General features: G+C 60.9%; 1 protein-coding gene across 5 annotated transcripts in view; it reads left to right on the forward strand.

Annotated features, from left to right (window-relative positions):
* Positions 1–390: 390 nt before the first annotated feature.
* SH3BP2 (SH3 domain binding protein 2) overlaps positions 391–14,478 on the forward strand; it is a 35,739-nt gene continuing 21,651 nt past the window's right edge. For 3 of the 5 annotated variants that reach the window (XM_078446356.2, XM_078446354.2, XM_078446357.2), the window contains exon 1: positions 391–518. The gene's annotated coding sequence lies outside the window, so the exon portion shown is untranslated. Of the gene's footprint in view, positions 519–749; positions 864–14,478 lie in introns of all 5 variants that reach the window. The other 2 variants (XM_078446358.2, XM_078446355.2) reach the window with 2 other exon arrangements.

A 14,478-nucleotide genomic window follows, 5' to 3' on the forward strand; every position in this document is an offset into this window, starting at 1 on the left:
TTCTCTGCCTGGGGGGATTCAATCCATATCTCTGCTCCGTACCTCCCGATCAGAGTCAGACTCTTGAGTCAGGGGTCTGATCAGGGACATACACCACCTCCTCCAGCAGGATCAGGATTGCAGGGTTGAGAGGGGGGGCAGCGCCACCTCCAGGGGGGCCACAGTGTCAAGGGCGGCCTCGCAGAAAGAACAGAAACGCTGCTCATTCGTTCATATTTGCATTTACTGGGCACCTACTGTGCGCTGTGCACTGACTGCGTGTCTACGCCCGCAGCGGACGCCCACCTTTTCCTCCCCGGGGCGGGGGCGGGGCGGGAAAACGACCCAGCCCCGCCCCCAGCCGCCGCGCAGCAGATAGGGGCGGGACCCAGAGCCTGGGAAGGCGGGGCCAGGCTCGCGGGGAGGGGCGGGGCCCTGCGGGGCGGACCCGGGCGGGTCCCAGTGCCTGGCCGCGGGTCCGGCGGGCGGGAGCCGCCGCCGGCACGCAGGGCCCGCGGGCCGGGTGCAGAGTCTCACCGGTAAGACACAGGCGGGGCGCGATCGAGTCCCCCGGACCGGCCCGGTTTCCCTGGGCCAGGGTCCTCGGCGCTTCTGCCCGAGAAAGCGCGCGGGTTCGGGGGCTTGCACGGTGTACCCCGGAGGTCCAGGGGTGGAGGGCGGTTGCGTCGCGTCCGGCCCGCGTACCTCTCTTTGTTCTCCCCGCTCCTGCCCGCCCCTGCTCCCCCCCCCCCCCCCCCCCGCTTCCCTAGGCCCTTGGGGCTCGCGGGCCCCACAGCGCCCCTCCGCCCCAGGCGACCCTCCGGACCGAGCCTCCAAAGGCTCAGAGTGGAATTTGCTCCCACCTCCTCCTGGTAATCCAAAAGGTGAGAGGAAAGCTGCTTATTGGAGCTGATTCACATTGAAGTGTGAGTGACTGATAGATCCGTGGCTCTGGGGAGTCTGCGAGTCTTATTTGGGGAAACAGTGAGTGCCAGAGAGGGTGGCAGAGAGGATGGGAGAGTTCGGGGTTGGGGACAGCCTCCTGAAGGCCGGTCTCTTCCAGCCGCGCAACACTTTCCTGCTGCTCCAGGCCTTGGCTGCCCCTGGTGAGGTGGTGCCGACCTGGGCTTCCTCTGAGAGTGTTGGCAGGTACTGAGCTCTGCTGCCCTGTGTCAGCCTGGGGCCGGTGCTCTCTGCCACCCTTGGTGACCACGAGCGCCTCACATCCCCTTTCTGTGCCTTCATTTGTTCATCTGCCAGTGCTGGTCATGTCTGTGCCTTGGGCTGGTGGCCAGACCAAGTAAGCCGCCCCTCAGAAGTGGCTCTGGCCTGGGATGAGGGCTCTGTGTGGGACTGCTGGGGTGTCTGTGCGCGTGACAGACGTGTGATCTTGCTTATGAGGCGTCAGCCAGTCCCCAGCACAAAGGGGCTCAGAAAATGTTACTTGCAGTGACAGCTATGATGGTCATGATGACATGTGCAGACTTTTTTCTCAATAGTTGGGGGACCAAGGGGACATGGTGAATCCTGGAGTGGGAATAGGGTCCCAGGTTCTTGTCCAGCTCAGCACTGACTCAGTGTGACCCCCAGGGGTCAGCCCCCAATCCTGTCCATGCCTGGCTCTGCAAAAGCAGAGGAGGGGGCTGGGCCCCATCACCTGCTGGAACCTCCTGCCACTGTGTCCTTTACCCAGGAGGGCCACACAGGGCGCTCCTGGGAGTCAGGGCTCCACTCCTGGTGGAACAGGGGGCCAGGGTGGTGGCTCTGATGGGTAAAGACTGTCAACCTCCCCTTCCCGACCTCCCCACCCCTGTTACTTGGCTCTGTGTCCCATACTGGAGCACACCTGGGCAGAGGGAGCAGGCAGAAGGGCAGACAGGTAGATGGTCCAGGCCAGTCCCTGTCACCTGTCTGGGAAGAGGGTACTGATGGGGCCCTGGCCCTTTCAGGGAGTCCCTCAGAGAGGGAGAGTCCTCACAGAGTCAGGAAAGAGCCCCCCACGGAGGCTGGCCTAGGAGAGAGAGAAGGCAGATAGGGGGATGCAAATGTGTTTTGTCCCTTCCTATTCACATGGACAGAGGGAAATGAGGTGCTGAGTGAGCCCCTGCTGTCCTCTTCTTTCCCCTCCCCGCCCCCCACCCGCAGGCAGCCCTGCAGATGGGAAGCCTGAGGGAACACAGACAGACAAGGTGGCCCAGCTTGGTCACAAGGGGCTGGGTCCTGGGTTTGAGTTTGGCCATGTCGATTTATCAGCTGTATGATCTCGTCGGGGAGATCTCACATTGCTGAGTCTTGGTTTCCTCATCTGTAAACTGCAGTAGTGAACCCCTACCTAGTGGGTGGTTCTGTGCGTCTGAGGGGCTGGTGGTGGCTCATGGTTGGTGTTCAGTGATTGTGAGCCTCCAAACTGGACAGCAGGGACAGCTGGGCCACCTCTGCTTGGGAGTAGGGGTAGGACCAGACATGGAAAGGCCTGGGGGCAAAGGGCAGGCTCTGCTTGGGTCTTGTGGCAAAGGCCTGAATCTGTGAGGAGTGGCCAGGGTTGGGGAGCCACCTGGGTCCTCCTGGCTTCTGTCCTTAAAGCTCTGTGGTGAGATACCCAAGGTCAGTGACTGGCAAGGTAGTAGGTGGCCTCAGTAAGTTCCAGGCACATGCATATGTGGTCCTTAGGTACCCCCGGGTAGTGCGGCCATCCTGGGCAACCTGGCTGGTGGGCTACAGGTGGCCTGTGCAGGCAGGGGTTGCAGTCAAAAAAGAGGGGGGCTGCTCTCTGAGCCATGGTGGATGGCCTTGGAGGCAGGGACAGACTGAGCCAAAGGCTGGAAGTGGGAAGGGCGGCAGACCAGTTTGACCAGAGTGGCCTGGTGTGTGCCGGGTATGGTGAGGGCATGGATGGGGCAACAGGTAAAAGGGCAGAGGGGATCTCAGAGTGCCCCCCCGGGTAGGTGGCCTCTCTCCAGAAGGCCTCTGGATCTCTCCAGTGGCCCTGACGGGGCATTCACGGGCCGGGGCTCGCCCCATGTGTGAACCACGTAAGTCCCAGCCAGAGGGGGTGGGGCAGGGCGGTGGGGCGGGGGGGGGGGGGGGGGGAGCACATTCTGGGCTCATCATAGCCTCGGGCAGGCAGGCCCAGCGTTTCTGCCAGACCACCTTTCTCACCACCTCTGAAGGCCTGCGCGGGGGAGAGTGGACAGGATGGTGCCTCTTAGTCTCAGGCCAGGAGACCTGAGGCTCCTTAGTGACACTCTGATACTTCCTGACCCTCAGGTGACAGAAGCCCCCGGCTCTGGCTCACACTGAGGGATTTGGCCTTGGGGGCCAAGCTCCTGAGCTGCACGTGAAAGCCAGGAGCAGTACAAGTGAAATGAATGCCAGCCCTGCTGGGCTCTCAGTGGGGAGGGGCCTCACTGTGCTTGAGGTGACTTCCAGCTCTGAGGCCACCTGAACGGTCAGCCTCTGCTCACCCCTGCCCCAGATTGTAGGCCGTGCTGGATCCTGATGGCAGGGCTGCTGTTTCCTTCACCCCTGGCCCACGTGGGCTGGCCATGCCAGGTTCTAGTAGTCTTAGCCAGCTGGTCTCCCGGGATGGGGTTGGTGTGCTTGGTTGCTGGAGGCGGTGTCCTGGGGAGGTCAACAGGGCCTGTGGAGCTGGTGGGGCATCCGTGTGGTATCCACACCCCTAGCCTTTGCAGCCACGTTCTGATTCCGAGAAGTGCCCTCTGTTTCCTCGTGAATCAGATGTTTATTGCGCGCTCGCTAAGCCCAGGGTGGGGATGGCCTGCTGCCAAGCATGCCTGTTCCAGGCCACTGAGTGGGGTGTGGGTGCCTGCCTGCTGGAGCCTGCAGAGGGAGCGAGGTCCCCGCCCCAAGTCTGAAGTGGTGGTGATGGCCGTGCTCCCCCACGGAGGAGTGGGGGGAGGGGGGGACTGAGCCTGCCCGGCAGGCTGCATCCACTTCAGGTCTGAGTGACTCCCTGGACTTCGGTCCTTTCCGTGTGAAATAGGGTAAAACCAGTTCGAATGCCTGATGTCCTTGGGAAAAGTGAATGAGAGGCTGCCTAGGAGCCCTCATGGGCATCTCGAGCCTCGTGAGGGGCTCCATCAAGGCCGCACCCCAGACCCTGGGCCAAGACATTCCTGCCCTTGACCTTGCACAGACTGTGCAGCTCCATTTTGAGGGTTTCCTCCAGCCTGGCCCGAGGTGATGTTGTAATCTAGCAGCCCTGTTCTGCAGTTGGAGGGCCACGTGTCTGCATACCCTGGCTGGCCTTGAGGCCCCACCCATGTCCTGAGCTACACTAGGAGCCAGTCAAGCTCCTAGCCCTCAGTGCTGGTTGCCCCCAGCAAGGTGGGGAAAAAGTCAGAGGTAGACCTTGGGGCTTGGAATGCCGGGGTGGGGACTTGGCTTGTCCCCACAGTCCACTTGGGGCTCTGGCTGGGGGCCTGGGCCCTTGCCACCTGGCTTCAGCCCTTGCCTCTGGAGCAGAGGTGGACCCCTTCGGACAGCTGCTGCCCCCCAGCCCTCTGCTCCTCTGCATATGCTGGGTGCTCTGTGTACCATGGCCTGGTCAGCATGGGCCCCAGGAGTAGACAGGCCTGCAGGTGGAGGGCAAGACCCGCTGGCAGATGCCACTCGAGGCAGCTTGGCCTTGGCCCACCCTGCCGCTCTGTCCCTCAGAAGTAGTTTAATGAAAGGCCTAAGTGTCTGTCCTGCTTGATGCTTAGGGGACCCTTTCTGGCCAGTAACCGGGTGCCTCCTCTGAGCCTTCCAGTTCATTGCCTGGTCACCGTGTTTACTGGGAACTCATAAAGGACAGGGTGCCCACATAGGCCTGGTCTGGGGTGGGGGGGTGAGGTGCATGTGGGCCCCCCCACAGGGAAGTCCCACTGTGGAGCATCCCAGGAAGTCCAGAAGGCACGGCTTCAAGTGCCGGCAGGCAGGTGGCACCGGGGCAGGGGCAGGGCAGGGCCGGGCCCTCTTTGAAGTTGGCTTGTTACTACCTGCCTACATTTAACTGTCCGCTCGGCGTCTGAGACGAATCCGTGCCGTCATCCTGGAACCCTCTGCTGCCCAGCTTGGTGGAGTTGCCAATCAGATAACCATGGGTTGTTTGTTGTGCTTCGGCCTCGCTCAAAGGTTTCTGTCATCATTCCCCACCCCCCACCCCAGCTGACTGCCCTGCCCCAGCTCTGCGTTCCAGATGCTCTCAGTGGCCCCAGCAGGGTTCAGATGGGGAGACTGAGGTGGGGTATCCTGGGGGTCCCACCCTAAATGGAAGCAGTTCTTTTCTCTGTGGCTGTTTCCTTTCCTGAAGATGTGTGTTAGGGCCAAGATGGGGGTCAGCCTGAGCTCCCCTGAGCTGCAGGCCACTCTGGAAACCCAGTCTTTGGGTCCCAGGGAACCAGTCCCCAAGGTGGAGTTGGTGTGCAACCAGCAGGAGAGCGATGAGGAAGGCCCCAGAAGCCCCAAGTGGACAGGTGTGAGGACCACAGCCTTGTGTCAGAGCTGGAGGGAGGTGCACCGGGGCACTCAGCGCCTGCCTTGTCTCCTGAACGTCCCTCCCTAATCCAGCTACTTCCTTTCCTCCTATTTGGGTCCGGAAAGGGACAAGCTGTTTGTGTTGGCTCCCTGGGTCCCCTGATAGCCAGGCGGACACAGCACTGGGGGCCTGGCCCTGACAGGCAGATCAGTGGTCAGCTGGGCAGGCAGAGGGTGCAGTGGCTGTGTCTCCCAGCCCTCAGCCTAGGATGGGAGGTGGCCTGTCAGGCCTAGAACCTCTAGGAATGCAGGAGGTGCTAAGCAGGAGGCAGGGTGGTGACCTGGCTGTGAGCTGGACGCAGCAGAGGGCCTCAGAGCCCCTGCAGTTGGTGTCAGGCCACCAAGGCCTCCCTGCCGACCCACCCAGCTCGGGTCAGAGCTGATGGTGCTTGGTGGTAGCCCCTCAGGCTCCAGTGTCTGCCTCCCCGCACCCTACCCTGTCTCAGGATCTTGTCTGCATTGTACCCCCTTCCTCAGGCAGTCCTCCTGTCTCTCCAATCTGGCTCAGGAAGGATATGCTCCTCCGGGGACCTTACCCCGACCCTGCTGCCTGGCATGTAACAGGGCCGGGACCCCCAAACTCCCAGCGCTGGCTCCTTGCCACAGCAAGCTACTTGGGGGAGGGGGGGCCTGGGAGCAGGAGACTCTGGAATCATTTCCCTCCCAGCCCAGTTTGGTTCCAGACCGTGGGCTACAGCTGCCAGCGGAGGGCGATGCCTGCCCTTAGGTCAGGGCTCTGTCTCTGGTCTGGTGGTGGGGTGTAGGGAACGCCCCAGGCTGGGAGCAGGTCTGGGTTCTGTCCCACCTGGGTCAGCACCAGTGGTCCACAATGGAGTGAGGAATGGAGCCCGTCTCCGAGGCCCTGACCTGTTTTGGGGTCCTGGGCACCTGGCCTCAGAAGGTCTGCCACCTGGGGCAGGGGCTCTCTGAAACCAGTCTTCCCATTTTCCTGGGACTGTGATGGGAGGGTGAAGTGCTGTGGTTGGTGGTGGCCATGTTCACTGCGGAGGCAGGAAGTTGCTGAGGGAGGAAGAAGGTTGAGAAAGAGATCCTACTCCTGAGGCGATCTAGGAGGCCCTGCCCCAAGCCCAAGCTTCCCAACAGCCAAGCATGGGGGCGGGGGTGGGGGGCAGCTGTTCCGGGGCCAAGGTCTTGGGAAGCAGGAGGAGACTGCCCACTCCAAGCCCAAGCCAGCGGCCTCCATGTTGAGTCATGCACCCCCTCAAAAACCTGCACGGAGCCCTCCTGGGTGCCTGGCCTGGGGGTGGTCCTGGCCCTGCTAGTGGGCAGCACCCAAGAACGGCACAGGAGGTGCCGTGGGGGGCATCCATGATGGGGCCTCCTTGGGGTGGGAGCAGGAAGGGGAAAAAAGGAGCCAGGCTAGGGGCCCTGCGGTGTGTTGGCATAGAGACTCTGAAGGAGAGGCCTGGAGAAGGCAGAAGGGGTGCAGAAGTCAGGCCCGAGGGCACGGGAGGGTCTCGAGCAGGGGTTGGTTTCTATTTTCAAAGTTCACTCGGGTCTGGAGATGCTCCCACATGCACAGCCCCCCTGCGGCAATGGCTGTGAAGCAGCTTGGGTGGGAGTGGGGGGGTTGGAAGGGGGCTTAGACATGTAGGAGAGCTAGGTGTGTGGTGGGGAGAGGGGGTCAGCTGACCAGGGTGGAGTCAGTGACCGCAACCGAGCAGCTGTTGGGCCTGTGGGGGAGGCAGTCCTGGTCAGACGGGGTAGCGCTGGGCCCTGGTGTTACTGACTCTGCACCGCCCCCCCCCCCCCCAACGTTGTTTGCTGGCTTTTCTGGCCCACAGTGATGTGACCCCACAGCTGTCTCCCTGGGGATGGGGAGGGTGTTCCTAGAGCACCCACCGAGCCGTACCCCCTCCCCCTCCCACCCAGCAGGCTGCCCCAGGCAGGAGGAGGCCTTAGGGGCTGGCACCCAAGAGCTTGGCTCTGGGCTCTGCTGGCCAGCAGAAGCCTCCTTGCCTCTGGCGCCTCAGTTAGACTCCCTGTCTCTGTTGCATGTGGGGATCTGAGGGAGTTCTCTAGGGCTCTGGTTCAGGGCTAGGGTGTGGGGTGGGGGTGGGCAGACGGGAGATCTCCGGCCGTGGGGCTCACACAGGTCTTGGCTGTGGTGTCTGGGGGCACCAACCAGAGCTGTCTGTGCCTCAGGAAGGGCCCGGCCTGGGATCCCTGGGCAGCGATGGGGTAAGCCTCTCTTCCTGCCCTGCGTCACGCTCTGAGAACCCTCAGGGAGCCATGCCCCAGCCTGATTGTGGGGCATCAGGGGTGTCTTGGGGTGTTCTGAACTGGGGCCGAAGGCCAGGCAGGAGTTTGTCAGGTGGAGATGATATGAGGAGGTCAGGGAAGGGGTGTGACGTGTGCACTGTGGTTGAGCACCGGCTGGGTAAGGACCTTGAACTTGAGCCTGAGTGTGATCACCTTTGAGAACCTTGAGAACCACCAGTCTGCTGCGGCTCAGAGCCAGGAGAGGGTAGGGTGGGGGGACAGGAGGGTGGGCCTGGGGTACGGCATCTCACAGGACACCTGGCCTTGGAAAGGGGACAGTGTGCAGGACAGCACAGTGGCTGGACGTAGACCCCCTGATGGAGGGCCCAGACTGCTCGCAGGGGAGACTGGGGACTGGGCTCTTTTCCTGCCAACCTGGGCCCTCTGCCAGACCCTTTTCTTCATTGGGCCTCTGAACAATGGGGCAGTATGAGGGCGCCTGGGAGCAGTCTGGTCCCCCTGTGGGGGGTCTGTGCTAAGGGCGCGGGAGGAGCCAGTGGCTGAATCATCCTGTCCAGTGCCCAAGCCTGGGTTCCTAGGCGAAGGAGGAACACACTGCTCTCAGTTCCTCTAATGGGGGGCTGACCTGCTCCCCCTTCCCTCTTCTGCCCCTCTGTCCGGCCTCTTCCTGTGTCCTCTCTCTGGCTCCCTCCCTCTGGACCTGTCTCTGTCTCCCTGTCTCTGTCCAGCCAGAGACGGAGGCCTGGGAGTGGCCACAGCATGCTTCCCCAGGCCCTGCCCACTGTAGCCCCGACAGGCGGGCTAGCCTGTCACCTGGGTGTTCCCCTTTGCTGGCCTGTGAGTGACCTCAGAAGGTCACCAATGAGAGGGCAAGACCAGGCCGGTGTGAGACCTCCCGAGGCCAACGTAAAATTTACCGATGGATACAACGTGACCAAAAACAAAAGACAATGCAATAAAATTAAAAAAAAAAAAAAAAAAAAAAGGCAACAAAAAAAAAACTCAGAAAGTAAAAACTAATCAACAGCATCAAAGAAAAAAATGGTTTGAAAACAGCTTAAAAATGTTCTGTTGGGGATGAAAGTATAACAGTAGGTGGATTAAGACAGAAGAAAGACCTCACTGTAAAAGGCTGAAATGAGCAGAATGAGAGAGAGATTTTGTCGTGTAGACTCCCTGCTCTGAGTTCTGGCCTGGGGCAGGGTCAGCAGGAGGCCAGAACCCCATTGGACAAGTGGTGACCTGGGGTTCCTGGTGAGTAAGGAGTCCCTGGAGGATCCAGACTGGGGGCCACACCTCATGACCCTGCCCTGACCTAGCAGCCCCGAGCCAGTGAAATGTTGTAGAGTGCTGAGGGACACCACGGTTTCCTGTGGTCTAAGGGAGGCCCCCGTGGCAGGAAAGATACTAAGGAGAGGGGTGGTGGGACAGATGGCGGAGTGACCAAGGCCACTGACTGCTGCAGGGGTCAAGGCTGTGTCCCCGGTGGCCTAGCCCGAGGTGCCTTGTCAAGTGGCTGCCAATGTGGAGGGCTCACACAGCTGCCTTGGCCTGGCACAGGTGGACAGCAGGTGTCCTTACAGTGTGCCCACGATGGCTGACCTTTGGTCTCTGACTTCGGCTCCCTCGAGGAGCAGTGGGGCTGGATCTCTCTGGCTGCCTCCTCTACCCACATCCCTCCCTAGCATCAGTTTCATGGCCTTGGCATCCCTGCTGTGTTCCCTTCCTACACCTTGCCCTGGTACTGAGATCTGGGCTGAGTGCATGCCCTCTACCCTCAGAGGCCCTGAGACCCAGTGTTGGGACAAGTGGCTGTCTCAGAGTTCCAGTGAACGGTCGGTCTTCTTTGGTCCTCAGGGTGCCATTAGCAATAAGCCCATTTGGGGAATGAGGAAGTGAGGCTCAAGGTGTGAAGCAACTTGCACCAGGACCCCATTGCAAATCAGTGAAACTGGGCCCGGAGCCTAAGCCTGAATGGGATCCTGGCCTGGGACCTCACCCTGGGGACAGGCCTGGGATCTCATCCACACTCAGCTGGGCATGTGGCCCTGACAAACAGCTCTGAAATGAAACTGCTTTTGTCCCTCTGGTCTGAGGTGCGTGTTCCCTCCTACCCCAACCCCAGGCCCTTTGCACAAGTTGCTTCCCATCCGGGACACCCCCCCATGTGGTTTCCGTGCTTGGCTACTTCATGTGGAAGATGGCTCCAAGGATGCTGGCTGATGTGTCACCGTGTCTGGGTGGAATAGTGGTCACAGGGACATGAGTCAGAAGTGGCTGCCTCCCCAGCAGATCGGGAACCCCGCTCTGGGTGGGGCTGGCTTGGATCCTGGGGTGAAGGGTGTGGTGTTTGTCGGCAGGTGGCAGTGCCCTGACTGCCTCCCTCTGCCCCAGTACCAGGAGAACTTGGGGGTTGCGCTGATGCTCTGTGCAAGACAGACAAGCACCCCAGCCCACCCTGGCCCAGTGGTGGACGACACTTCCTGCTCTCAGTTTTATTAGCTACCCAGTGGGGTTCGGCTCTGGCTCTGTAGGGGCCCCCCCGTTTCTGATGGAGATACTGTTTCTGGGATATCTGATGGCCTGCTCCTTCACTTCATTTGACTCTCTGCTGAAGTGTGGACCTCTCCGTCCACACAGCCCTAGCACTGAGCGCCGGGCCTCCTCGGTTCTCACCCCGCTGAGCCTGCCAGCTCTCGGAACAGCCTGAGTTACCAATGGAGACTCCGAGGCTTCGGCTTCTGCTTCTTGCCAGACCTTGTTCTGGGGTGAGCACTGTCCTCCCCCTGCAGCACTGGCAGCAGAGAGCCAGGCTCAGGCTGAATGTCTCCCGACTGGGCTGTCCCTGGGCTTTGGACGTGAGTGTAAAACAAGCAAACCCTGAGCCCACAAGGACAGGCTGGCATGCACCAGCACGCCGCATGGTCTGTCCCACCCCCTGTGCTGCAGCCTCCTGCCCAGAGCCTGGGGCCCCCCTCCCGTTGCCCTCTGGGCTGCTGTGTTTTCTGCCCAGGTGGGAGCCATTGTGGGGCTCCTCCTCTCCCTTCGCGCCTCTGGGAGCCAGCCTCAGCAGGAAATGCCGGACTGTGTGGTGTGGGTGAGGTGGCTCTGGGCTCCAGGCCCCATGGGCAGTGCCGGCTGGATGGCTGTGCTGCGGCCTTCTTAGCCTCCCTTTCCTCATCGGGAGAGCAGCAGAGTGTGTACCCTTGAGCAGCTGGGGACCGCGCAGGCCACAGAGCTGACACATTGGTGGACATTCCAGGCCCCTGCCCTGGCCCGGTGGCTTGGCCATCCGTAGCGGGAGGGGACTACAGGAAGGAAAGCACCCTAGCCTTCGTGACCCCCTGGCCTTGGCCTCAGCAAGTGGGGAGTTTGCCCCCGTGGGATGTGTGTGCGACACAGGGGTCCCCAGGAGGGTCTGGTTGATGGTAGCCTCTGTTCCTGAGGAGGCCGGCCTAGGGCTGGTGGCAGGAACCAGGCCCCCTGTTGGGGAGGCAGGCCTCGCACCGAGCACCAGAACTGCCTTCTGGAGCCTTCTGCTGCCCAGTAGGATGGGCGCTCAGTGAGTATGTGCTGAGGGAGCCGATGTGGCATGGCCTGCGAAGGACAGAGGGGAGCAGACTGGATTTGGGGAAGTCTTGGTCTCTGTGGATCCCTCATCTGGCCAGGGATCAGCTTATCTCTGACCTGAGAGGAGATGGTGTCTCTGTTTTTGGGCATCCTGCCAAAAAAGCAGATCTCCTGCCCAACCACATTCCCTGGACCCCTGGAAGGTCAGCAGCAGTGTTGGGCAGTCTTGTCGGCCTAGGGCCTGGCCCACCAGGTGCTTGGGGTGTGAGGGTGCCTGGTCTGGCCCCACATCTGCTCTGTCGGTGACGGTTGCCAGCCTTGCTTTGTGGACAAGGACACAGGCTGGGAGAAGTCACTCTGGGGAGGGGTTCAAGCTCTGCTTGGTGGGCACCAAAGCCCCTATACTGGGCATATGTCATGTAGCCAGAGGCCCCCAGGGGTGGAGAAGTGGGGGTACTTGAGGCAAGAAATGAGCGTCCTGGGCTGGACGCCATGGGGAGTAAGGGGCACCCAGCTAGTCAGGGATACAGTAGCTCATGCTCTAGAAAGTACTCAGTGCCTGCTTCGTGCTGGACACACTGTGGGGGGTGGACATGAGGAGTGACCGTCCTCTGGAGCCGATGCTGAAGGAGGGACAGGTGGTCCCCAGACAGGCTGAAATGCTCAGGTGCGGGGTATGAAGGGAGGGGCAGACTCTCCCGGGAGCTGGGAGAGGGGTCCTGCGTGTGGTTGGAGGCCTGTGGGTGCGGTGGGTCACCTCTGGGTGCAATTCCCAGCGCTATGGGAATGTGGCTCAGAATGGGGCCATCGGTGGCCGGGGATCCTGGGGTGCTCAAGGGTCCAGACCCCGAGGGGCCGGAAGGGAAGGTGTAGCCCGGCTTCAAGCAGGATGGTTTGAGAGCACACTCCCCCTTTCCAACATGACTGCGCTGACAGTGTTTGCAACAGAACCCCAGTGACCAAGTGCCCCTGGAGTATCCCTGCCCACCAGCCGTGCCAGATGGTCCTGGGGACATCTTGCACCAGAACTGTCAACCCCATTCTTCACATGAGGAAGCTTAGGCTCAGAGTGGGCCACAAGTTTAGAAGAGGGGATTGAGCCAGGCCTGTCCCCAAGGAAGCCTGTGCAGTAACCACTGTGCTATTCTTGCCCACCCAGGTCCTGAGGCTGGAGCAGCCCCTTCATGGGGAACCACAGGGGCAGGAAGCCCTGAGCATCTTTCTTGGGGCTAGCACTTTGGGGCAAGGCTGACGAGAGGCAGGCTGCCTCCGCGGGCACGGGCCAGGAACTCGGGGCACACATCAGTGCTCTGGGACATTTTTTCTTGATCAGTTAAAAGGCACAGACTTGTTTAAGTTCTGATGAACCGAAGCGTGAATCCTGAGAACCTCTGCTGGCTTGTGGTTTGAGGCAGGAGAGTGGTTCACGCCAGTGACAATGCCAGCGTGGTTCCCCCCAGACCTAGCCTGCCCCTCACCACAGCCCACGGTGGACCTTGTCCCTCACACAGCGACCTTGGCCCGGGGCTCCCACCATCCTCCCTCCTGCCTGCATGCTGCTCCTTCCTGGCCAGGCTCCAGCTCCCTCCTGGGGAGCCTCCTTCTCCGGGCTCTGCTGGAGGGAGCTCTGCCCTGGGTATGAGCCCAGGGGTAGCCCCGACTCTGTGAGGGCCCCTAGCTCTGCTCTGCACTCTGCCCAGCTTGGGAATGTTTGCTGGAGGCAGAGACGCCAGGCCAGGGAGAGGAAAGCTCCGGGGTGCTGTGTGACTGGGGCAGTGTCCAGGGATGTGAGGGCCTCATGAGTCTTCTTTGGGGACAGAGCTTGAGGGCCAAGTGTCTCAGAGTAGAAGCCCCACCCCCACCCCCATGCTGACCCAGAAGCCCAGGCCCCAGGGTGGGCAGCCATGCATGTGGGTCTCTTTCTGCACTTCCCTTAATTTCCTCTGCGCTTGGACACAGGAGTGACTGGACGCTTCCTGCCTCTATCCTGGGCAGCCCTGAGACCCTGGGGGCCTTCTGGACCCCAGCACACCGCTGTCCTTCTGGGGACACTGGTAGGCTCCAGTGTGTCCAGTTCATCTCTGTTTTGCAGTTAGCAGTCTTGAATATCTGCTCATTGCCGGCCACCCCTCATCTCACCGAGGAGGGATCCTGGGCCATGGATGGGCCTTGGTGGTGGCCACACTGGACATCAGTTCTTGTTCAGGGTCAGATTAACTCTAAGTACACTCTGGCTCTGAGGGATGGCCTAGGCAAGGGCTAGTTACAGCCATGTGAGGGGCATGGCCGTGTGTGTAGACGTGACTCTGAAGCCATCTGTCCCATCTATCCATCTGGGCCCTGCATGGGTCAGGCACCAGCCTGGCTCTGGGGATTCAGCGGGACCCAGGCCAGTGGGGAGTGCTGGGGTATCTGTGTGATACTCTGGTGTATCAGGCTATGCCACTGACGGAGATTTCAGAGAAGGGTGTGAGGTTCTAGATGGTTCTGTTTTCCAAGGATGAGGGAGCATTTTGGAGAGGATTTAGTTTACAGGTAGAAGAGATTGGCAGGTACTGGGAATGGGGCATGATTGATGGGCCTATGTGGCAGGCCCAGAGTTAAGGGCCCAGGGCTGGAAGCAGGAGCCAGACCCCATATACCTGGCCAGGGAATCAGTCTGACCCCTGCTTCATGGTGGAAATGTGCTACGGAGGGGCTGGCCAGGGGTGTGAACCAGAGGCAGGAGGAGGGCTCAGCAAGTGTGATGGGTGTGAGCTGGGTGTGGCACCCAATCCCCTGCTTGGGAGGGTAGGAAGTGGTGGGCCAGGCCCGCAGGAGGTGTGCACAGCCAAGGAGGCCAGCTCAGGTTTGCTCCGTCCAGCTGGATGCCCATGGCAGGGGCTGCCCACAGAACCGGTTTCTTCCTGCAGGATATGCTCGGGCTTCAAGTGAAGTTGGCCCAGGGAAAGGACTTTGGAGAGTCCCTGTGTGTGATAGTTTCCTAAGGCTGTCCTAACCCAGCACCACCCCCTGGGGGCTTAAAACAATAGACATTCACTCTCTGAGTCCTGGAAGGCAGAAATCCAAAATCCAAGGGTCAGCACGGCCATGCTCCCTCCAGAGGCTCTAGAGAAGGATCCTTTCTTCCTTGCCTTTTCCAGCTTC

Source organism: Panthera onca, chromosome B1 (genome assembly GCF_046562875.1).
Source record: "Panthera onca isolate mPanOnc1 chromosome B1, mPanOnc1 haplotype 2, whole genome shotgun sequence".
Taxonomy (NCBI): domain Eukaryota; kingdom Metazoa; phylum Chordata; class Mammalia; order Carnivora; family Felidae; genus Panthera; species Panthera onca.